The 21,776-nt window shown below is 43.7% G+C and overlaps 1 protein-coding gene across 11 annotated transcripts in view; it reads right to left on the bottom strand.

Annotated features, from left to right (window-relative positions):
- The window catches only part of INPP4B (inositol polyphosphate-4-phosphatase type II B), a 267,679-nt gene extending 253,667 nt beyond the window's left edge, over window positions 1-14,012 (bottom strand). For 7 of the 11 annotated variants that reach the window (XR_015947735.1, XM_088660296.1, XM_088660292.1 and 4 more), the window contains exon 1: window positions 13,414-13,940. The gene's annotated coding sequence lies outside the window, so the exon portion shown is untranslated. Of the gene's footprint in view, window positions 1-13,413 lie in introns of all 11 variants that reach the window. The other 4 variants (XM_088660294.1, XM_088660300.1, XM_060278615.2 and 1 more) reach the window with 3 other exon arrangements.
- Window positions 14,013-21,776: the final 7,764 nt, after the last annotated feature.

Genomic DNA, 21,776 nt, shown 5'->3' with positions numbered 1-21,776 from the left:
GCATGCAAAATAAAATGCCTTAAGCAGTGCCACTGCACAAACTGGTCTTTGTGATCATTTACACCAAGACAGCTTTCGATATTAGCCTACAGGTTATCAGGGGATTTACTACCAAGCTCACATACACACCCTACATTGTAGGGCCTGCAGGCATACCTGAGCCTTTGAAAAAACAAACAGAATGCACCAGCATTTTTGTTTCCAAAAGTTTGCTTGCACTGCTTGAAACCCTTGTATATTTGCAGTTACATAAGGTTCTCAGCATTGCACACTGCCACCTGCTGCACAGTTTTATTACAAGCTTTAGAAAAAAAAAACACCCATCAACCTTATAACATACGTAATAGGGAAGTAGACACTTTGTTTCAACTATTCTTTCTGATACAACTTGGAGAGAACAATGAATTAGATGCAGGACAATGCCATATGATTGTGAGGCAATGCAAATCACAGGCACATAGTGGAAATTTCTTAGGAAAAAATTATTTAGGGAGCTCTATTTATTGTTATATTTACTGATGTTATATACAACTCTTATTACATTAAGAAATATTTTTAATAAATAATATGAAGTCATAATCCATTTTTATTTCATTCAGACTAAATATTCATAAAGGAAATTGCCGGTTACTAAAATCAGCACAGAGTTTAGGGTGGCATGGTTGCTTTCTCCACAAGGCACCTAGCTGGGGGTGCATAAAATTGAGTACTGTAGATTCATAATTGAAAATATTTGGGGACACCCATTTTTGCCTCATACAGGGTGCCAAATCTTACAAAGGATTTCCAAAGTCCACCTCTGCTAAAATGCTCATGATATATGCAGGCCAGCAAGTATGAAGCCTGCTCTATACAACATGCAGTCTGTCAATAGATATAGTCCTACCTCGGGTTGCAAACGCTGCGGAACAAGTTACTTCTGGGTTTTGGCGCTCGCGCATGTGCAGAAACACAAAATGATGCCACGCAGCACGGCGGGTTGCGAACGTGCCTCCCGCACGGATCACGTTCACAACCAGAGGTATGACTGGACTTTAAAGAAAGAAAACATCTAACACAACATCAGATACTGTATATAGTTTGTTATTGTTGTATATAGTAAATTGTTTTCATTTGAAACTCTGTTGTCTGGTTTTCCGCAGTCTTTCTTGCAACCTTAGTATCCTGTTACAGTATATCGAATTAAAGGGAGCAGCAGGAGATCAACACAACTTTCAGAATGCAGGGAGAGATTTTACAAGACTCACACACTATTTCACTCTTAGCCAATTGTTGTTGTTTAGTCGTTTAGTCGTGTCCGAATCTTCATGACCCCATGGACCATAGCACGCCAGGCACTCCTGTCTTGCACTGCCTCCCGCAGTTTGGTCAAACTCATGTTCGTAGCTTCGAGAACACTGTCCAACCATCTTGTCCTCTGACGTCCCCTTCTCCTAGTGCCCTCAATCTTTCCCAACATCAGGGTCTTTTCCAAGGATTCTTCTCTTCTCATGAGGTGGCCAAAGTATTGGAGCCTCAGCTTCACGATCTGTCCTTCCAGGGAGCACTCGGGGCTGATTTCCTTAAGAATGGATAGGTTTGATCTTCTAGCAGTCCATGGGACTCTCAAGAGTCTCCTCCAGCACCATAATTCAAAAGCATCAATTCTTCGGCGATCAGCCTTCTTTATGGTCCAGCTCTCACTTCCATACATCACTACTGGGAAAACCATAGCTTTAACTATACGGACCTTTGTCGGCAAGGTGATGTCTCTGCTTTTTAAGATGCTGTCTAGGTTTGTCATTGCTTTTCTCCCAAGAAGCAGGCGCCTTTTAATTTCGTGACTGCTGTCACCATCTGCAGTGATCAAGGAGCCCAAGAAGGTAAAATCTCTCACTGCCTCCATTTCTTCCCCTTCTATTTGCTAGGAGGTGATGGGACCAGTGGCCATGATCTTGGTTTTTTTGATGTTGAGCTTCAGACCATATTTTGAGCTTCAGACCATAGCCAATACGGCATTACTAATACCGGTACTACAGCATTAACTAATACTCTGGGCACTTACTGAAGCCTCAGAATACCTAAAGGCCATATCCCATATTCCTTTTCTTTAAACACAGCACAGCATCTTTCCTGAAGTTGTTCTTGCAAGACAAAACAAATACTTTTTTTTTCCAGGACGTATTTGTCTTGTTTCTTAATACTTTTGAATACCATTTCAGTGAATCTGCTAGAAGTATGACTGACACTGGATATTGCCCAAAGTATTAATAAGTGTTGCTCAAAAGTATCAAGAAGCAAAATGGAGAACTGTTGGTTTGTTGCATAAGTAATTTTATTAAGTTATGTACAGTACAGTATTTGGGTTTCTGTTCTACTCATAACTTATGATTCAAAGGATATTGCAGAAAAAATTAAGGTGCAAAATAAGCAAGCAATTTAAAATAACTAAATAAACCTAATAATTAATTTTTGAAAAATCCCTGGAAGCGCAAACATAGAACACCAAATGGATGAAAACCTGTCTAAACAAGTATGTCCTGCACTGTTACTTGAAAAGGGAATTGTGGATCTACTAGGTGGTCACATAAAATGTTTTTCTTACTGGTCTTGGCATTTCATTAGAAGGTTTAGGTTATCAGTCTAGGTTATCCCGTCGGGTGTGTTTTTCCCCCCAACCATGGCAGGAAAATACGGTAGTTTGAATCTGTCACTTCACAGTTTACACCTCTGTGTTTCAGCCACTACACTGCATTTCATGACATTTTCCTCCCAAGTGTCTGTGACAGGTTTCAGAAAACTAGATTCAGTGGCAAGCCAAACTAAAGTAGAGCACATGAGCAATTCAAGGGGTCAAATCCATTTCTCCCCTTAATCCCTCCTTCACTGCCTTCCCTCTATAGCATCTTCATAGCTGGCTGAACCTGATTGCCCCCAAAGACTTGCCGCCTATACTGTAAGAGAATCTGCAAGAAAAGCATTGGTGGTGTAGGCTGCACATTTGAAGCAGTTTCTTTCTCTTTCTCTTGGGGGCGGGGGGGGGGGAACTCATGTGATAAGTTGGGTGAGACTGCCATCTGGACAACTGGTGTTCACTTGAGCCACAGAGCAGTTTCTTTGCTACAAAAAATATACTTAGAATCACCTGCTTAGAGAGGCTACAATCAAGGAATACAACAAAATGCTCTCATTAGCACTTTCCCTCTTCAAAAAGAAAACAGATCCCAGAATCTGAAATGGAAGCCTCTGCATCAAAAAGGAAAAAGAATATTTGCACTGCAATAAATGCAAATATAAGAATATTTGCACTGCAATAAATGCAAATATAAAGCACTTTCTTCGCTGGGATTACTCCTACCACTGTGTCAGTCAAAGAATACAGTGGCACCTAACATCACATGGGTTCTCTTTTGCAGAAGAGATACTGATTTCATTATCATGCATTATAGAAAAGCAACTGGACATTGGTTAGTGCACATAACCATGTCTACATTGTGGCAGTAGGGATGGTGAAGAGGACACAATTCAGAGTCTACATTGCATCCTCTAGTGGCCAGGCAGCTGAGCTCTTTCAAATAGTCTGGACTGGAGGTTGCTGACATATATTGTAGAGGAAGACCACAGCCTTTGAGGGGCCACTGTGACCAATGGGCTGCACATTCTGAGGACAAACTTGCTGAACTTCTTGACTCTGCAGTTGCGGCACCTCCAATCAAATCATACAATGCTGTAGTTGGTGATATGTTGTGCAATAGCTTGACTTCAGTGGTCTAGGCACGGGTAACTTCAAGATTGGATTACTGCAATATACTCTATATGACAGGGGTGGCCAACTCCGAAGAGACTGCGATCTACTCACAGAGTTAAAAACTGGCAGTGATCTACCCCCTTTTGGGGTGTTCAGGTCAAAGTTGTTTAGGGAGGAGGAAAGCCCTGTTTTTTAGGGGTTCCGGTCAAAGTTGTTGAGATTTTTTAGGAAGGAGGAAGGCACATTTTTTAGGGGTTCAGGTCAGAGTTGAGCTTTTCTGAGGCAGGAGGAAAGTCCTGTTTTGGGGGGTGAGGGGCTAAAATGGTGAGCATTTTTAGGGGAGCCAAAGTTGTTGAGCTTCTTTGGAGGGAGCCAGTGATCTACCAGTGATCTACCACAGACGTCCAGTGATCTACTGGTAGATCACGATCTACCTGTTGGACGTGCCTGCTATATGAGGTAGCTTCCCTTCAGCTTCATCTGGAAATTTCAACTTGCTGTAGCTCAGTTGTGGACCGGAGTGAATTTTTGTTGATATGCTACATTCCTGCACTGGTTGCCAGCTTGTTACTCGGCCCAATTCAAGGTGTCACTATTAGATGATAAAGCCCATTCTACTGCTTTCATCTACAGAACTGACACTTTTATAAGTGCTACATGTGTTTGCTCCACACTCACAAGGAACTGATCCTTCAGTGTAGCAACACCTACTTACCCCTGCCCATTAATTTTAGGCAAGCACCTTCTCCGTATAGCTCGCCCACCACTTATGCAAGGGTTCAGTTCCAAGGGTCCATGCACAAAGGCAAAATCAGGCAAAGTCAGGAACCCCCACAACCACCATCCCTCCAAGGAAACAGAGGGTTTCTTATTGGGCTCTGGGAAGGTTACAGAGGCCAGTAAACAAGGAAAACTCACTGGGTGCATGGCTGGTGGGAAAATATATGGAGAGCAGGGAACAGTGGTATTCCCCTGCTCTCCATTTTTTCATTTCCCCCCACCCACATAATGTTGCAATTGCAAATGTAAAACAAGTGCAAGTTGCAATGCCACTGTATTATTTTTGGCATCTGCTAAAAAGTTTTAGTTAAGCCTATCTATATGGGAAATTTTAACAAATATGCTTGTGATTTCTAGTTGTTTTTAAATGTTTGATTTTATATGTATTTTAAAAAATATTTTACATTGTTTTATGTACCTTATTTGGTGGTTTTTGTTGATTAAGTGGTGCATAAACTTGTTAATTAAATAATTTGTGGGGGGAGGGGGGAGGGAGAAGAGGCTGGAACAGCTGCTGAGGCTGCCTGGCAGAAACAACATCTGGATGTTCCATAATACCTACACAAGCAAATGATGGTGTTTCGAAGGAAAATGTCCAGTATGGAAGCACCTTCACTTGGTGTTCCGGCAAATGCCGAGAGCATCAATGAGAAATCAATTAACTTTAGTTTCTCACTTCACATACACACCCTGTATATAAGTAAATATAATGCTATATCTCAAAGCACATGTAACTTACATCACCATAAATTTATATCAGTGCAAAACAACAATGTTTTAATTGCTATAGCAACCCATTATTATGCACCCTTGCTCAGGAAATGTATAAATTACAAAATGCAAATAAATGAAATCAGTGTTTGACCAGTCAAGATAATAAAGGTCAACAATTTTAAATCATAATCTAAATCACCACGAAAAACAATCTTGGTAGACATGAAATGCATTTCAGAGTTAGTATTGTTAAGCATTTGTTTTAGCATTGAGGCAGTAATATCGAGTTTGAGATTATGCTGTTTTTTTGCAAAAATAATAATAATCTTATATTTCCTTTTTTTAGCAGTTATTTTTAGAAAAGCTCACTAGTGCCAAATGGGAACCATTTTTTCAAAAAACCGAAACCGCCTTTAGTTAAAAACAAGGATGAAGAACTTGTGGTTCTCCAAATGTTGCAGGAGTGGAGCTCCCATAATCCTTGACTATTTGTCATGCTGGTTGAGATAGAAGGGAGTAGGGCTGGGCGATATCAATATACCATCAAAAACTGGTTTGAAGTCCATATCGTGATATCAATTTCATAATTTTTGACCTAGCAATGTATCACAAATCATAATTTGTGACTAGAGCTTGGAGATATACCATCCAAAACCAGTTTGAAGTCCATATCATAATACTGGTTTCACAATTTTTGACCAGACAATAAATTGCAAATAATGGTGTGTGTGTGTGTGTGTGTGTGTGTGCGTGCTATGCAAAAAACATGATGTGGGAAAAACATTGAAGCCAGCCAATGGCTCTACAGTACCAGTGTTAGAAACTGAGATAGAAACTAGGAGCTAAATGGCACCTTAAACCTGGGTTATGGGTGCAACAATGGAACGTCTAGGGACACTTTTTTATATAACAAGAGTGCAAAGCTGAAAATGAATGAACTGCAGCTAAGATATTATGTTCATTTTTCACATGGTCTAGTCCTTCGCCTGCCCACCCCCTAATATTCTTAAGAGTGTCTCTTCTCCAACCTTTAGAGAGTACCGTAGCTGGAAGTGGGGAGACAGAAAAAGGTCCTCCTTTCCTTCCACTCAGCAGTTTTAATCTGAAATCTTAGATGCAGTACTGCACCCAGAGCTCAGAAACTGCTCGGGCTAATGAAATTCCCTGTCACAAAATGCGCGCAGAACAATGGGAGTTTCGAACACTGGCCTCTACATAGCTCCATCCTTATTACAGACATTGTGCCACATCGGTGTATCATGATGTTTAGCAGGTGATATCACAGTGTTGCATCATCACCCAGCCCTAGAATGGAGTTGACAGTCTGGCAACATCTGGAAGGCTACAGGGTTTTTTTAAAAAATCTGAACTCTTTTTAAGACAACGTAAGCCTAATACTACTCTCTAGATATGTCTCTATATTCTCTTCACTGAATGTACAAAACTGCCACATATCAGCCAGTTCCAATACTATATGGATTTTGAAGTCTTACACAAGAAGTTTATAGGACCTACTCTTATGAGTACTGGTACAGCCTTCCATGATGATAGAGTCACTTATATAGCATTCTTCTTCTTACATTTATATCTCACCTTTCCTCTAAGGAGCTCAAGGAGGCATACGCAGTTCTCCCCTCCCATTTTATCCTCGCAAGAATCCTGTGAGATGAGTTAGACTGAGGTTCTATGGCTGGCTCAAAGTAATCCAACAAGATTCCTGGCTTAGGAATCTTCCAGGTCCAGGTCCAACATTCTAGCTACTACACCATCCCTTCAACTTTGCCATTCCCTTCTAGAAACTCACCCAAACCAGAGATTGTACATTGTTGGTATGTGACACCCTCACTCAAACTATCTGTTTGTTGGCCAGGGAACTAAAGGCATAGAGAACAATCATTAGCAAACCCAACCCCCTTGGATGAGACCAGCTATGTTCAATAAATAGGAAAACAGTGATTCAGTCTCATGGTGAGATTTCCACCACTAGGCATGTTCACAAAGCATCTGGGGTTGCTTTTGAATTTGAAATGCTTTGTGAGGGTAAAATGGGCTAAGTGGTCTGGTGTCACAGATGAAAAGAAGTGATGTGGAAAGTGCTTCTTTGCTTTAAATTTCACCCTCCCAAGACCGCTTTGCAACAGAAACTGTGCATGGGTTATGGGCTAAGATTTTTGAGCTAAATTTTTCTTTAACTTGATATTCTATGTGAATTCCTGAGAGAGTCCTTTTTTTACAGGGGAAGAGGCACTGGCCTACAAATGCACTGAAATATAAATAATTAAGCAGCCAATTCCTATTTAAAGTCAGTATGTTCATCACCTCCACGCTGCCAAGATACACCTTTTCTTGAAGACTTAAAAAAAAATCTATGAAAGAAGTGAGTTACTTTCAAAACTTGCTTTGAATTTTTTCACTACTGGTACAATTAGGGCTTTTTTTCAGCCGGAACTCAGTACTGGTACCTCTCAGGTGGTTGTCATTGCCATTCCAGCAACAAGGAGGTGTTCATGGTGAGTTCTAGCACCTCTTTTTCTAGAAAAATAGCACTGGGTACAATCACCAATTGCAATGCTGGTAGGAAACAGGGCTACATGCATCACATCCCAAGTCACTGGGCACAGTACCAGTCTTGCCCCCAATGCAGCAGAGATGTCCCCCATCTTTCAGACTTTAACACATCCTGGCAGTTACTGATGTAAGCAACAAATAGGCATGGGACAACTCACAGGAGGATTCCTGTAGAATTGGAGTAAGGGTCAAGTGCTTCCTAAGGCAATGCAGAACTAGGACAAGGGGGGCATATTTTGTTGGTCCCAAGCACTCTGCCCTCCCCACCTGGATTTGACCCTGAAAGACGGGGAAGTGCAGGTGCATGGAGGCCAAGTTGTAGTCAAATAAAATTTGTTGAACACAAGACACATCTGTTGTGACATTAGCCTAAGCTTCCAATTTTCTGGCTTTGTGGAGCAGAAGCCAACACGAGACAGGTTAAACTGACTATATGCATTTCTGAATATGACAAAAAGCTGGAGTATCTGAATATTTACAGCACTAATATAATAAAAGTTTTATATTTAAAGAAAATTCCACTTAAGCAAAACACAGAATTATCTGCATGTTATGTTTGCTTCACTGGAGGAAAAGAGGCTTTGCATGTAAAATTTGGTTTCTCCAGAACTTTGGGGCTTTTAATGCTAATCACATTTGAAATCAGAGAAAAATTCAGCCTGGGGATAAAGGGAGAAACCCTCCCCTGCAGGACAAAGCTGTGGGGCCACAAACAAAACCCAGGGTGGTGCCCCAATTTAAATTAAGCCCCAAAGCACCCTTTCTCTTGATTTATGGCAAAAGGATACTTTAATAATAAATAATAATAAATTTTATTTATACCCCACCCTCCCCAGCCAAGACTGAGCTCAGGGTGGCTAACACCAAATATAAAACAATTAATTAAAATACAGCTTAAAAACAAGGTTAAATACAACATTAAAATTAAATTGCAGCCTCATCAGAAAAAGGAAAGGGGGGGAGGGGATCAAGTTGATTCCAGGCCAAATGCCAGGTGGAACAACTCTGCCTTACCGGCCCTGCAGAAAGAAATCAAATCCCGCAGGGCCCTGGTCTCATGAGAAAGAGCATTCCACCAGGCTGGAGCCAATGTTGAAAAGGCCCTGGCTCTGGTTGAGGCTAATCTGACTTCCTTAGGACCTGGGATCTCTAAGGTGTTGCTGTTTATGGACCTTAAGGTCCTCCACGGAGCATACTGGTTTTAATAAGGTCTTAACAGTCCAAGGGAACGTCACCCTAGGAAAAAAATCTCATGAACATGGCATTCCACAATCCATTGAACTCCGACATTTTTCACAAATGCAGCATAAACATGTTTGCATTATAAATGGCTAATGGAAAAGAGAAACTGCTTTATATCATTTAGTAGTAACATCCACACACAGGGTATAACTAGCATGTAAAAGGTTGAGGTTGCAACCTCAGCACACTTGGTAGGAATTAAGCCAGGCATAGGCAAACTCAGCCCTCCAGATGTTTTGGGACTACAACTCCCATCATCCCTAGCTAACAGGACCAGTGGTCAGGGATGATGGGAGTTGTAGTCCCAAAACATCTGGAGGGCCGAGTTTGCCTATGCCTGCATTAAGCTGTACAGTTGTACCTTGGAAGTGGAATGGAATCCGGAATCCATTCCGGAAGACTTCCAAAACATTCGAAAACCAAATCGCAGCTTCTGATTGCCTGCAGGAAGTTCCTGCAGCCAATCAGAAGCCACAGAAGCCCCGTCGGACATTCGGGTTCCAAAAGAACGTTCACAAACCAGAACAATCACTTCTGGGTTTGCAGCATTCGGGAGCCAAAACGTCCAAGTTCCAAGACGTTCAGGATCCAAGGTACAACTGTACAAGGTATCCTTTATTACCCCAAGTAGAAATATCTTCAGTCCATTGTCTCACAAGGGTCACTTCCTTCAGTGCAGCGAATAACCGTATAGAACTGTGAGTATGTATCCACTTTCCTTTAAATTCACCATCCTTTTCTCAAGAAAAAAAACCAAGGTGATTATTTAGAATGATATTCTGCATGAAAAGTTTCCTTCATTTGGAGCCACCCCTGGATGTAGTCTCAAATGGAGAAACACAGGTGCTTTAAATAATAATAATAATAATGAAAGTTTAAACACACCTCTTAATATCAATAGTTGCAGAATACAAATTACACTGAAGTAAGATCAGTGAAAAACTGAACAATCATCAAATTGAAGGGGAATTTGTGTACACAGAAACCCTGCTCGATATAGGAAATCCAGAACTACAGCATCTGCAACAGACAGCTGCCCTGACTCTGCTTGTAGACCTCCAGCAGAGGAGAGTCCACCACACCTCTAGACGAGTGATTGTTATTATTAAATCTGGTGGTTGCATTTTCTTGTTCAAAGCAACTCAAAGTGACCTACAACCCCCCCCCCAATGAAAAAGAAGTGGTTCCATTGCCAAACTGCTCTTACCCTCAAGAAACTTCTCTTAATGTTCAGCCAAAATCTGCCTCCTCTAACTTAAGCCCATGTGATGTAGTCCTGCCCATCAGAAAACCAACCTTTGGCTGTGTGTTGTTGTTGTTGTTGTTTAGTCGTTTAGTCATGTCCAACTCTTCGTGACCCCATGGACTAGAGCACGCCAGGCACTCCTGTCTTCCTCTGCCTCCCGCAGTTTGGTCAGACTCATGTTCGTAGCTACGAGAACACTGTCCAACCATCTCGTCTGTGGCTGTGTACACATTGCCATTTGTTCCAAAGCACTCCCATTGCTCACGTTAGCCACAACTCCCATCTCTCCTGCAGTTTCCTAAGGAATACTGTTGCTTGGTGCTCTTCCCCCCCCCCCAAACCAACTTCCATCAGATTTGAAAAATGTAAACCACGTTCACTTCACAGTCAAGCCAAGGTGTGCACATTTGAGACAGCCATTGCACACCCTCAGATGAGAGCCTCATTAATAGGAGGCTGCAGGCGCAGGGTAACTAGACAGGTAACGTGCATCAGGTGAAGGCATCCCTGCCCCCTCTCTGGTGTGTACTGCAACCTGCAAATGCAACTTGAAATGCAGTGGGAGAAATGGCATCGTTGCATTTTAAGCTGCTAATGTGCACATAGCCCAAGCCCTCCCCTGTATCATGGCCTCCCTCAGTATTCATCACAGGGTTGCTTTCCATATCACTGGCCATCTTTACTGCCCATTTCAATCCATTCTGATTCGTCTATATCCTTCTTCAAGTGTAACACCCTAGCAAGTGTAACACCGCTTAAAAATAAATAAATAAACTAAGTAACATTTTGAAAGGGTCCACATTTTGAATACGTGTACATCATCATTACTACTGTGAACCTCTGCACCTACCAAGTTGCCTGCTTCCAGTTTATGCTGCAGTAGTGGAAGTGTGCTAAAGAGCAAAATTTTGTCAATATATCTACCCAAACCATATGGCCAGAACTAAGAAAGCTTGCTTTCCTTTCTCTCAGGCATTGCAGCATCTACCCACAAGTGGAACTCTTGCTTCCAGATAATGACTAACCATGGAGCAGGAGTCCTATGCATAAATCACATGTGCTTCCTTAGATTCCAGAAGCAAACCCAGAAGCTCATCAATAATTTAAAGCCCCCAAATCCTATAAAGACTTCCATGCATGCTTAATTTGATGCACTGTGAGTAATCCCCCCTTGAATTCGATGCAAGATGACATTGACTCCAATCCTGCACATTTTTGTATCCATCTAGTTGTACTAATTTGGGCCATTCCATGTTGACAAATGAATATATATAAGAAACGAGTTATATAACATCCTAAGTAAGAAGAAGGCCAATGCAGTGTTGCTTATCAAACATAGGTATTGCCTTAATACTTAATAGAGCTGTGTGTTTGTGTGTGTGCTTTCCTGAAAATTAAACCCCACTAACAATTGGTGCCCTTTTTTAAAAAGAGAGTCTCTGTTACCTCCAGGTAATTATCATCTAGATTGTAGAACAGCTGAGCCAGTGTGGTTTGGTATCTCCCACCACCTCTCCAAAGGAGACAGACTTTTAGCTCAGAGGAGAGGAATATATAAAACCACAAAAACACTGCAGGCAATTAAGTCAATATTTCAGCACAAGAAGTTTCAGAACAAAATAATCATATTTAAACATAACGAACACCAAGTCCATTAACCAGTGCAAAATTCAACACCCCACGAAGCAATCTAGGTTCAATTAAACCTCAGTGTACATATTTAGCTGTATCATTAACAAGTGTGAACACAGAGGGATGTGCCAGATGGCACTGCACTTAATAGCTTTTCTAAAAAAAAAAACACCCCTCAAAATTCTCTAATATTTAGAGTATACTCTAGCCAATACATCTGAGCTTCATTTGCATTTTAAGGAGTCTGATGAACGCACTTTCATTTGAGCCTAATTAAAAGACGACGAGGAGCCTCTTTTATATCCTATACATGAAGTGCCTCCTCTAACTTTTCTGACCAATATTTGTTCTAGATAGCCACGCTCTTCCCCCTCCCCCTTACTTAAATTTGCTCGAGATTTCCGATAAGTGTGGGCCAGCAAAAACTCTGTACCACGGATTTCGGAACTGCTCTCCCCGCAACTAAGAGAGATTCCCCAGCAGGAACCGCAACGAGCTCGGTGTTCCTCCCAACGCCCACTTCTTCTAATGCTGAGAAGTTCTTTCAAATCCCCTTAACACAGTGTGTGTGTGTTCGTGGTAGCATCCGCACTTCCTTTTGAGAGCGAGCTCCTTCTCTCTTCGGTGCCCAAACCACCCGGAATGCCACGTTTCCAATGCATCTCCAAGGATCAGCCGCCGCCGCCGCCAAGAAGGAAGATCCTGCGTTCTTGATGGCAAGGAGACAACTAAAACGGCGATCATCCTCTGCCTTCCTTTAAACTAACAGGGTCTCCTCTAACGCAGTAGCAGCAGCAGCCAGCCTGCCTGCCTGCCTGCCTGCCTGCCACCCTCATTCACTGCAATTCCGCCTCATCTTTCCAGGCAAACGCCTCGCTTGGTACCCAGCGACAGACATCTCTCTCCTCAATAAGGGAGAGAAAAATGCACACAGCAGAAAGACCCTCTCTCCAGGAGGACGAGAAGGGTCTCTCTTTGCGCCCCCAACCCCCCATCACCGCCCTTTTTACGATAGTTCTCCCGCCTCGCAAAGGAGGAGAAAACAACTCCAAACACGGTTCTCGCGGAAAGGACAGGTAAGGCAAAGCCCGTCTCGAGGGTCCCAGTCGCAGCAGCAGCAGCAACCCCGGAGCGCCTCTCTTCTCCTTGCGCGCGCCAGGCAACGGAGCCACTACCAGCCCCGCGACTCTCGACACCTGCTCCTTTCGCCCTCGCTCGCCTGCTTCGGGGGCTCGCTCCTGCCGCCCAAGCCCCCGAACCTTCCCTGCCTGCAGCGCCCGCCTCTTCGGACTTGTGTTTTCCGCTCGCCCCCCGGCGAAACTGCAACAGGAAGAAACTTGAAAGGGGCTCGAGAAGCTGGGTGGGAAAAACAGAGGCGACTTTCGCCTCAAACTAGCCCGCCGTCAGCAGCAGCAGCAGTCGCCCACCCGCGTTTGCCCAAGGCGCCCTCTCTCCCTCAGGAAACCGCCCCAGCGAAAAGGGACAGGTCTGAGTTTGTTTTTACCTGCGCTGCCTTCCCGCGAAGGCGCCGCTCGCCCGCCTGCCTGGCTGCGTCTCCAGTCTGTGGCACGCAAGGACTCCGTAGCCTCTGCTATTTATAGTCCGCAGCTCCTTGCCAACCTCTGGCCAAGCGGGAGAGAGGAGCTGCAAGGGAAAGCAGCGGGGGCGAGACTCAGCGGGCTTCCGCGCTCTCCTGCCAGCCAGCCAGCCAGGCGGCCACCGCCAGCGCGCCTCAGAGCCTCCGCGCCGATTCGAGGGGGCTGCTTCGCTGCAGCTGCTCGCACAAGCCAGAGGCGCAAAGCGAGGCGCACGCGTTCCTTCCCCTCGGTAGCGCCGCCTCCCGCCAGCCGAGTCTCCGCCTCCTCTTTTTTGCCTCCTTCCTACAATGTCACCGCAGCTCGACGAAGGCTCCCGAGCTCTGCAGGACGCCAACCCCAAGAGCGACGGCCTGTGCCCAAGGGCGCACGCGCCGTAAGAGACGGGAGGCCGGCGCGCGATGCTCGGCTGCTTTCCCTCTCGCGCTCTCTAGCACCGCAACGCTGAGCTCAGCCTCAGAGGTGACCGGGGCGAGAGACGGGAAGAAGCAGCTGTGGCTTGCCGTGCGCCTCCCGGAGCCTAGGGGGCGCTCGCTTCTTGCTGTGAGTTCCCTGGAGAACCAGAGGGCGAGAAAGAGAGCGCGCCCTCTACTGGGCACTCAAAAGGTTGCGTTCTCAGGTGGTTCCTCCCACCACTCAACTAGCGTCCTATCTCAGGAAGTAGGCTGGCAGCACGTTTGAAAAAATAATAAATGAGCTGCCAAGGTTTTTTGACAATTATCTGGCACGTAGCCATGTTTGAAGATGCCTGCCAGAGAAAATATTGGCAACTTTACTCACTGGTCTCATCTGAAGGATGAATGAGATAAAAGATTGTTAGAAAACCCCATAATTTTCAAAGTATTGAGCAAATTGCAAACATGCATTTTATTTTTCCATTATACTTACAGTCTACTCTTATATCAGATCTCCCAAGATGTCTTCAAGGGTTTCCCTATATAGAGTTACCATCACATGAGGGCAGAGAGCAGGGGTGGACCATCCTCCCCATCTTGGCTGTTGTGCCCCACCTCCCAATCCATGTTGGAGACTTTACCTCTGCAGCAGGGATCTTGTTCCACCTATGTAGGCTCCTTCAGGATTTTGAAGGCTGATCTTCCAGGGTTTAAAATTATACTGTAATCCTGCACAGGTCAAGCAAGCTCTCCTTGGCAGAAATTCGCAAGAAGGCAAGATTTGCCGATAGATGAGACCAGTGGCCCATCTAGTCCAGCTGTTCTCATGCTGACCAACCAGATGTCTATGAGAAGCTTGAAATCAGGACCTGGCTGAGTGCAACAACTGGCATTCAGAGGCATGCTGGCTTCTACAGCTGCCAACACATGGAGACCTGTGGGAGTGGTGACAGTGATGCCACAAGTGGGGCCACGGAGAGCACCCCCACTCTCTCCTCTTGTGTAATTGCATAAGGGGTGATGCCTGACTAGGAGTGCTCCCAGACTGTCTATATTTTGCAGGAAAAACATTGAAAAACGTGGGGTGAATTAATGACTAACAGGGAGTATAAATACCCACAAGCAAATCAGAGTGCATGCAGAATGAATGTTCAATGTCATATTACTGCCCGGTAAACAAATCAAAATGAATGCTCAATATAGATCAGACACAATCAAACCTCTGGGTAAACTTTACGAAAGCAGATCAGGATAAATGCTGAGTGAACAGGTAACCTGGAGGAGCTCACAGTCTTCAGGAAGGTCAAGGGCCTGAACAAGTCCACACCTACAGAAATGTTACATTTTCAGCAATGCTGCAGCTGCAGGTGTTCCCATATCAGTCATTGAACCCACTCTCATCCCTTCTGTTCGTAAAGTGTGTGTTGAGCACTTGAGCGGAGAATATTGGCAGGTGACATTAATGGGTAGAGAGCAGAACAGGAAAATTTGGGAGGTCCAAATGATTCTCTCCCCCCCCCCCGGTGATGTCTCAAAAGGCTGCACATATGCACTCCTACTGCCAAGGGACGTTGGCATGGAAGGGTAGCATGGTGGTGAGAGTGCTTAGTTTTGGCCTGCTATTTGCTTCATTTAAGTTTGGGGTCCAAAGCATGACAGCAAATTCATCTCAAAAGACACATGGCCATTTTTAGCAGACAAACAACATGAGAGGAAAGTGCTAAAACAAATTGTGTGCTGATCTTTGGCTTATGTTTTCCATCTCTGTTGGGACTGTTGGGCCCTTAATGTCCAGCTCCAATTTAATAAGCTTTTTTTAATAGACAGAAGCTTTTAATAGGTTTACGACTTCAGAATTGTTAGGTTCAGTCCTGCTCTCCTGCCTTCAACAATAGCCTGGAAAATTTAGCTTATCTCAGTTCTTAATCTCCGTGCTAAGAAAAGCTTTACCTGGTAAATGTCCATCTGACAAGTTGTTCTAAAGCTTCAGAAGAAGGGTCAGTAAAAGGGTGGGGAGGGGGAGCCCTAAACTATTCATTAGTAAAGGCAGATGCACTTCTTTAGGAAGGGTATCTTTGCAATCAATCAAGTGTTCATGTCATATCTAGCTGAACTTTTGACATACTCTAAGAGGGATGTCCAATATCAACAAGTCTCTGAACTTGCTGCTATTGCTCAGATGCTGATGGTGGCATAGGCCAAGATGGTGGCATAGCCCTTAGACCAGGGGCCAGCAACCTTTTTCAGCCATGGGCCGGTCCACTGTCCCTCAGACCATGTGGTGGGCCGGACTATATTTTGAGGGGGGGAAATGGACAAATTCCTATGCCCCACAAATAACCCAGAGATGCATTTTAAATAAAAGCACACCTTCTACTCAAGTAAAAACACCAGGCAGGCCCCACAAATAACCCAGAGATGCATTTTAAATAAAACGACATTCTACTCATGTAAAAACACGTTGATTCCCGGACCATCCGCGGGCCAGATTGAGAAGACGATTGCGCTGCATCCGGCCCATGGGCCTTAGGTTACCTACCCCTGCCTTAGACCAAGATCTGCCCCATCATGTAGAAAGTGAGGGTTGTGGCCCAATGTTCTCTATGAGAAGAGGTTATGTGAAAGATTCCAACTCATGCAAAATCTAGCTGTTTGGGGTGCAGCGGATTCTTCTCCACAAGCTGTCGGTCTGTTTCAGGGCACAATTCAAAGTGCTGCTTCAGGTTATCACCCTTAAAGTCTTAGAACCTTATGGGTGCTCTCCTCACAAACAACCCTGTCCATCCATGGAGTTCAGTGGGAGCCGGGAGGCCCACCTTTGCATGTCCTGTCACCATCTAAACTGTGAGAAGTTGGGAACAATGAAGCTGGGAAATACTGGTGTTAATTTGCAGGGTACAGAGGGGGGGTAGCTGGCTTCTTTTGTTGCTGCGATTTTATTTTGTCTTGGTTTGAGTTTGTATAATAATAACAATGCAGAAGACGAAAAGATCCTTCGTTACAGTGTCCAGGATGTTAGGCTTCTTGTCCTCTTTATTTCTGTTTCAGCAAGCTTTCAAACATTTTTGTTTCCCTCCCTCTGGACTATGGCTTTAAAAAAAAATGCTCATTTTCTTTGTTGTGCTACTTAAAAGGGCTTTATTGTGTGAATTATTTTTGACTCATTGTATTAGGTGCATTGAGAGCTTTGCTAGGGAGTTGAAACAACTCACGATAAACAAATTAAGGGGCAGCCACTTAACTTGCCTTTATTCTCTCCCATCACTTTTCTCCCAGGCAGCTGGATTTGTTTCCGTAAGTTAACATGAAGCATTATAGTCAGTTGGCATCGATAGATACACACAGAGAGGTGCAAGGTGTTTCCAGAGAGAAGTTTATTGTGGAATCGGTGCCAGCTTTCTACAGGGTCCAGACCACACTGTCATCAAAACACCAGCCCATACTTAAACATTTAATCTGGATTTCCAAAAGGGAAAAATAATTCATTATGCATCTCCATTCACTTCTGATGTGGAAGGTCATTAGCACCTTTGTGTGTGTGCATGTGGTTTGTCATGAGTGAGATAAACTTTGGTGGGTGGCCTCCATTGCCGCACATCACCCTTCCATTTGCCCATCACTCAAGCCCAACCTAGCTGCCTTGTTTCCAATGCCAAATGAAACATACCTATTTCCATTCATTGTCACATACCGAAAGCTCACAATATCTCCACATAGTAAATGTGGGGGGTTACCTGGGAGACTAATCACATTGCATCTTTTGGTCTTGTGCAATATCTTTTTATCAGTCTTGAATTCTCATGTAAGACCTCAGTTATTAAAAACAATTTAAAAAATAGATGGAAATGGGTATTGGCATTTCCCAAAATACACAAGTCTCCATTTTGCCTATTGTAAAACATGATCATCCTTGTGCATGTCCTTGAAAAAAAAGTTAAAGGCATGTATGTGCAGGTTCAGAAATGCATAGACACATACTCAGGGCAAAACAAAAAAAGTTAATGGAGGATGGAGTGATTGAGGGGAGGGCCAAAAAACCCACAACTCAGATACATTCCATCAAGTTCTGTCCACTGGTGTGGCAAGCAGTGTAATAGTAATAAATATTCATGGATAATTTGTGGAAGCTAATTTAAATGGAATTGTTCTGTTCCCACTGTAGATACCATCTGAAATTCCTTTGTGGCTGAATGACAACTTTCAGATCAACAATAGAATATTTGGGGGGGATAGAAAAATTGCCATTTCTTGTGTCAGATTTGGGTCCATTTATTCTTTTGTGTAAACACTAACCTATTGGACCTTTAGAAATAAGCTAATGTTGCTTATTCTATGGAATACACATTCTTTATTACAGTCCAAAGACCCAGAAACCCATATTCAGGAGTCAGCAAACTTTTTCAGCAGGGGGCCGGTCCACTGTCCCTCAGACCTTGTGGGGGGCTGGACTATATTTTGGAAAAAAATATGAAGGAATTCCTATGCCCCACAAATAATCCAGAGATGCACTTTAAATAAAAGCACACATTCTACTCATGTAAAAACACCAGGCAGGACACATTCTACTCATGTAAAAACATGCTGATTCCAGGACCATCTGCGGGCTGGATTTAGAAGGCGATTGGGCCAGATCCGGCCCCAGGCCTTAGTTTGCCTGCCCGTGGAATAAGCTTTACGGCCTTTACACAATGTGCTTCAATGGTCCTCAGTGACAACTTTGCACAAAGAAACACAATGTATAAAACAGGATTCTGCAATTCTCCCACTTGCTGGAGCATTTTTTGAGGTGCCATGATCAAGGGGAAACTTGCATCAAAGCTTCAGCTTTCCATTTGTGTGTGTGTGGGGGGGGAAGAGTTTACAGCATGCTATAGTGTGCTATGGGATTCTACCTGCAGAGACAGTCAGGGCACATTGCATGGAGGTTCTGTGAACCAGTCCTTAAGTAACACAGAATGGCAAGGGGGAGAATGCATTTGCCACATGTTCTGTAATAGCCTTTGCTGGAAATTATCACTTTCCGATCTGGTAATATCTCCTACAAAAATCACAAAATGTTGGAAACATTAGTCAGTTCCTGGGTGGGGATTCATATGCACAGAACATGTGTTTAAGGGTTTTAGTTTTCAAAGCACCAGCTTTTAATGCATCAGACTCAGGATCCAGGCATCACTACTTATGAGGGCATTTCATGAGAGTTTATGTTCTTATGCAAAGAGAAGATTCATGAAGAGAGCTGAAACCTGACTAGTGTCGAGTACAGTACAAAAGTGAATGAATGAATGAGACTTCAGAGCAATGCTGCTGAGGTGAAACTGACACAGATCATCTTCAAACTGTCTTAAAACCCATCAGTTTCTGTTCCCTTGTCCTCAGTCCCTCTTAGTAGGCTGAGCACTTGCATTCTTGGGTGCTGGACTGCACCTCATCTAGCCTTTGAAAGAGAACAAATCACACCAAAGCCATCACTCCCCAAGGCAAGACTAACCTCTGACATGTGGAATAGACCGAGCTTTTGAACTGGGGTTTTCAGGACTATACCATAAAAGCTAAGGCAATGTTGGGAGCACACTTTGAAGAGATCCTCTAAATGCATGGTTCCTGGGCAGGTAGAGTATGGCTTTTGAATTGGACTATTATTTCAGGTCTCCTTCATGCCCTCCAGCTTCTCCAAAGTTTTCTCCCTTGACAAAAGATGTTTTGATTTTTTTTTGCTTCATTCTCAAGGCACTTCAGGATTTCAGACTATGTGAGATTTTGAGCTAGCCTTATCATTTTTTTCTGTCCTCTCTCAGCCATGAAGAGGAACAGAAGCAGTGGTGAGGCCTGGCAGCTAGTATTTGTTGTTGTTCAGTCGTTTAGTCATAACCGACTCTTTGTGACCCCATGGACCAGAGCACGCCAGGCACTCCTGTTTTCCACTGCCTCCCGCAGTTTGGTCAGACTCATGTTGGTAGCTTCGAGAACATTGTCCAACCATCTCGTCCTCTGTCGTCCCCTTCTCCTTGTGCCCTCCATCTTTCCCAACATCAGGGTCTTTTCCAAGGAGTCCCAAATCTTTGGAGGAGAAGGCAGAGGTTCCCCACTGTTGTAGAAGAAGTAATTATCCAGAAGGGGAATGTAACAGTGATTAGGAGGAAGGGTTGTGGTCATGCAACTGCAGCGCATGGCGGATTTGCCTTGTAAACACCCTACAGTTTTAAACATTTGGTGTGCTATATGTAGATCTGGAAACTTCAGCTTCTTTTTTTGTCTGAAACCTCTTGTTAACTTCTGCTACAACCACAATTTGACTTCAAATTACTGCTTACAGCGTCCTGAGCTAGGTTACAAGTATCTGATATTGACAGTTGGAGGAAGCTGTTAGAATGTATAATTAAACTCGCTGCTTATCTGCTTTATGCAGTCGACAGTAGTTAATATATAACTAGGGGAATGCCCATCATTATGATGGGTGAAGGTTAAAGGGAGGGCTTGTAAATGGCAATGATACATTACACAGAGACACCCCAATGGGGACTTAGCTGTCAGACCACACAGTGCCAGGCATGGGGTTTTATCTATTCCAACATTCTTGCCAATTTAGAATGGCCAGCATTATTTTTTCTTGAATTTGTTCATTAGCAGTGTAGAAAACAGAGTTTGAAAGCTCTTCCTGGTAAGTTTCTGTGTATCAGGCTGTTTTTAAAAGGCACAGGAACAGAGCTACGTAGTGCCATAGTTGGCAACCATGTACGAACTGGAACACGCTTACTTTATCTGGGAGAAAGAAATCTACCATTACATACAGTATTGGGGTAATGGTTAAGGGAGACCTACCTTCCCTCCCAGACACTGTGGTGAGCTGTGTCTGTGATGACAGAGGCACCCACAGGAGGCCCTCCATTGAAGATACTAATGTATGGACAGGCGCATATGGAGACAGGCTGTTCTTTGAGTACCCTAGTCCGAAGCTCTGAAGTGATCTAAATATCAAAACCAGAACTTTGAATCAGAACCAGTCTTCATCATGTGAGGGCTGTCCTTTAAACTACCAATAAGAAAGCAAAATAAATTATTAGTAATATAATTTAAAAGGAACAAATAAGCAATGATATTTGCCACAGTATTCTGGGAAAGTACCTTCTGTAAAAGAGAGTCATGCGAAGAGGAACAGGGTTATGTTCCATAGCAAATGCATGCACCACAGCACTGGTTGTAACTACTTCGCTAATGGAATGCCCTGCTATTCTGTTGGCCTTTGCTTTAGCCTCATTTCATTCATTTTTTAGATTCTTCCAAGTCTGTGTGCTCCCTCTCTGCTAGAGCACAGATCTTGCCACATTTCTGAAAGTGGGACATGAGGGAGCAGCCTCGTAAGTTACAAGTAGTCTCTCACAACCAGCTCCACAATCCGTTATGAGATGTTGCCCTTCTGTCACTGAATTGCAGGAGGATGTGCTTTGACAGATCATGCAGAAAGGCCAAGTTTGCTTATCCAATGAGTGCTTGATGCCTGAGAGACTTTGCAATGGATTTTTAATGGCGCTAAGTGTGTTTTTGTTTCGCTGCATGTTTGATTTCAGTGTGTCGGGGGGGGGGGCAGGAATAAAGAAAGTGCTCTGTCTTCTTAGGTGTAAACTGTCTTTTTTGCAGCCAAGTCCCACTCACTCGGCTTTCAGGAAGAGGCATACATTGCACAGACTTGTATCAAATGCACCCAGGAACACCAGGGGAAACACTGGTTTAATAAAAATGAGCAGTCCAGCCACATACAGTACTTTAAAATACATATACCAAATATAATAATAACACAGAGGGAAGCAAGCACTGTAGTCCCTTTCCAGTATCCCTTCTTTGTCTAAAACGGGGGAAGGGGGAAAATGCTTTGCCCCGTT

This window comes from Zootoca vivipara, chromosome Z1 (genome assembly GCF_965207765.1).
Source record: "Zootoca vivipara chromosome Z1, rZooViv2.hap1.1, whole genome shotgun sequence".
Taxonomy (NCBI): Eukaryota; Metazoa; Chordata; class Lepidosauria; order Squamata; family Lacertidae; genus Zootoca; species Zootoca vivipara.
The sequence above is the reverse complement of the archived record's forward strand: the minus strand, read 5'-3'. Positions and strand labels throughout refer to the sequence as shown.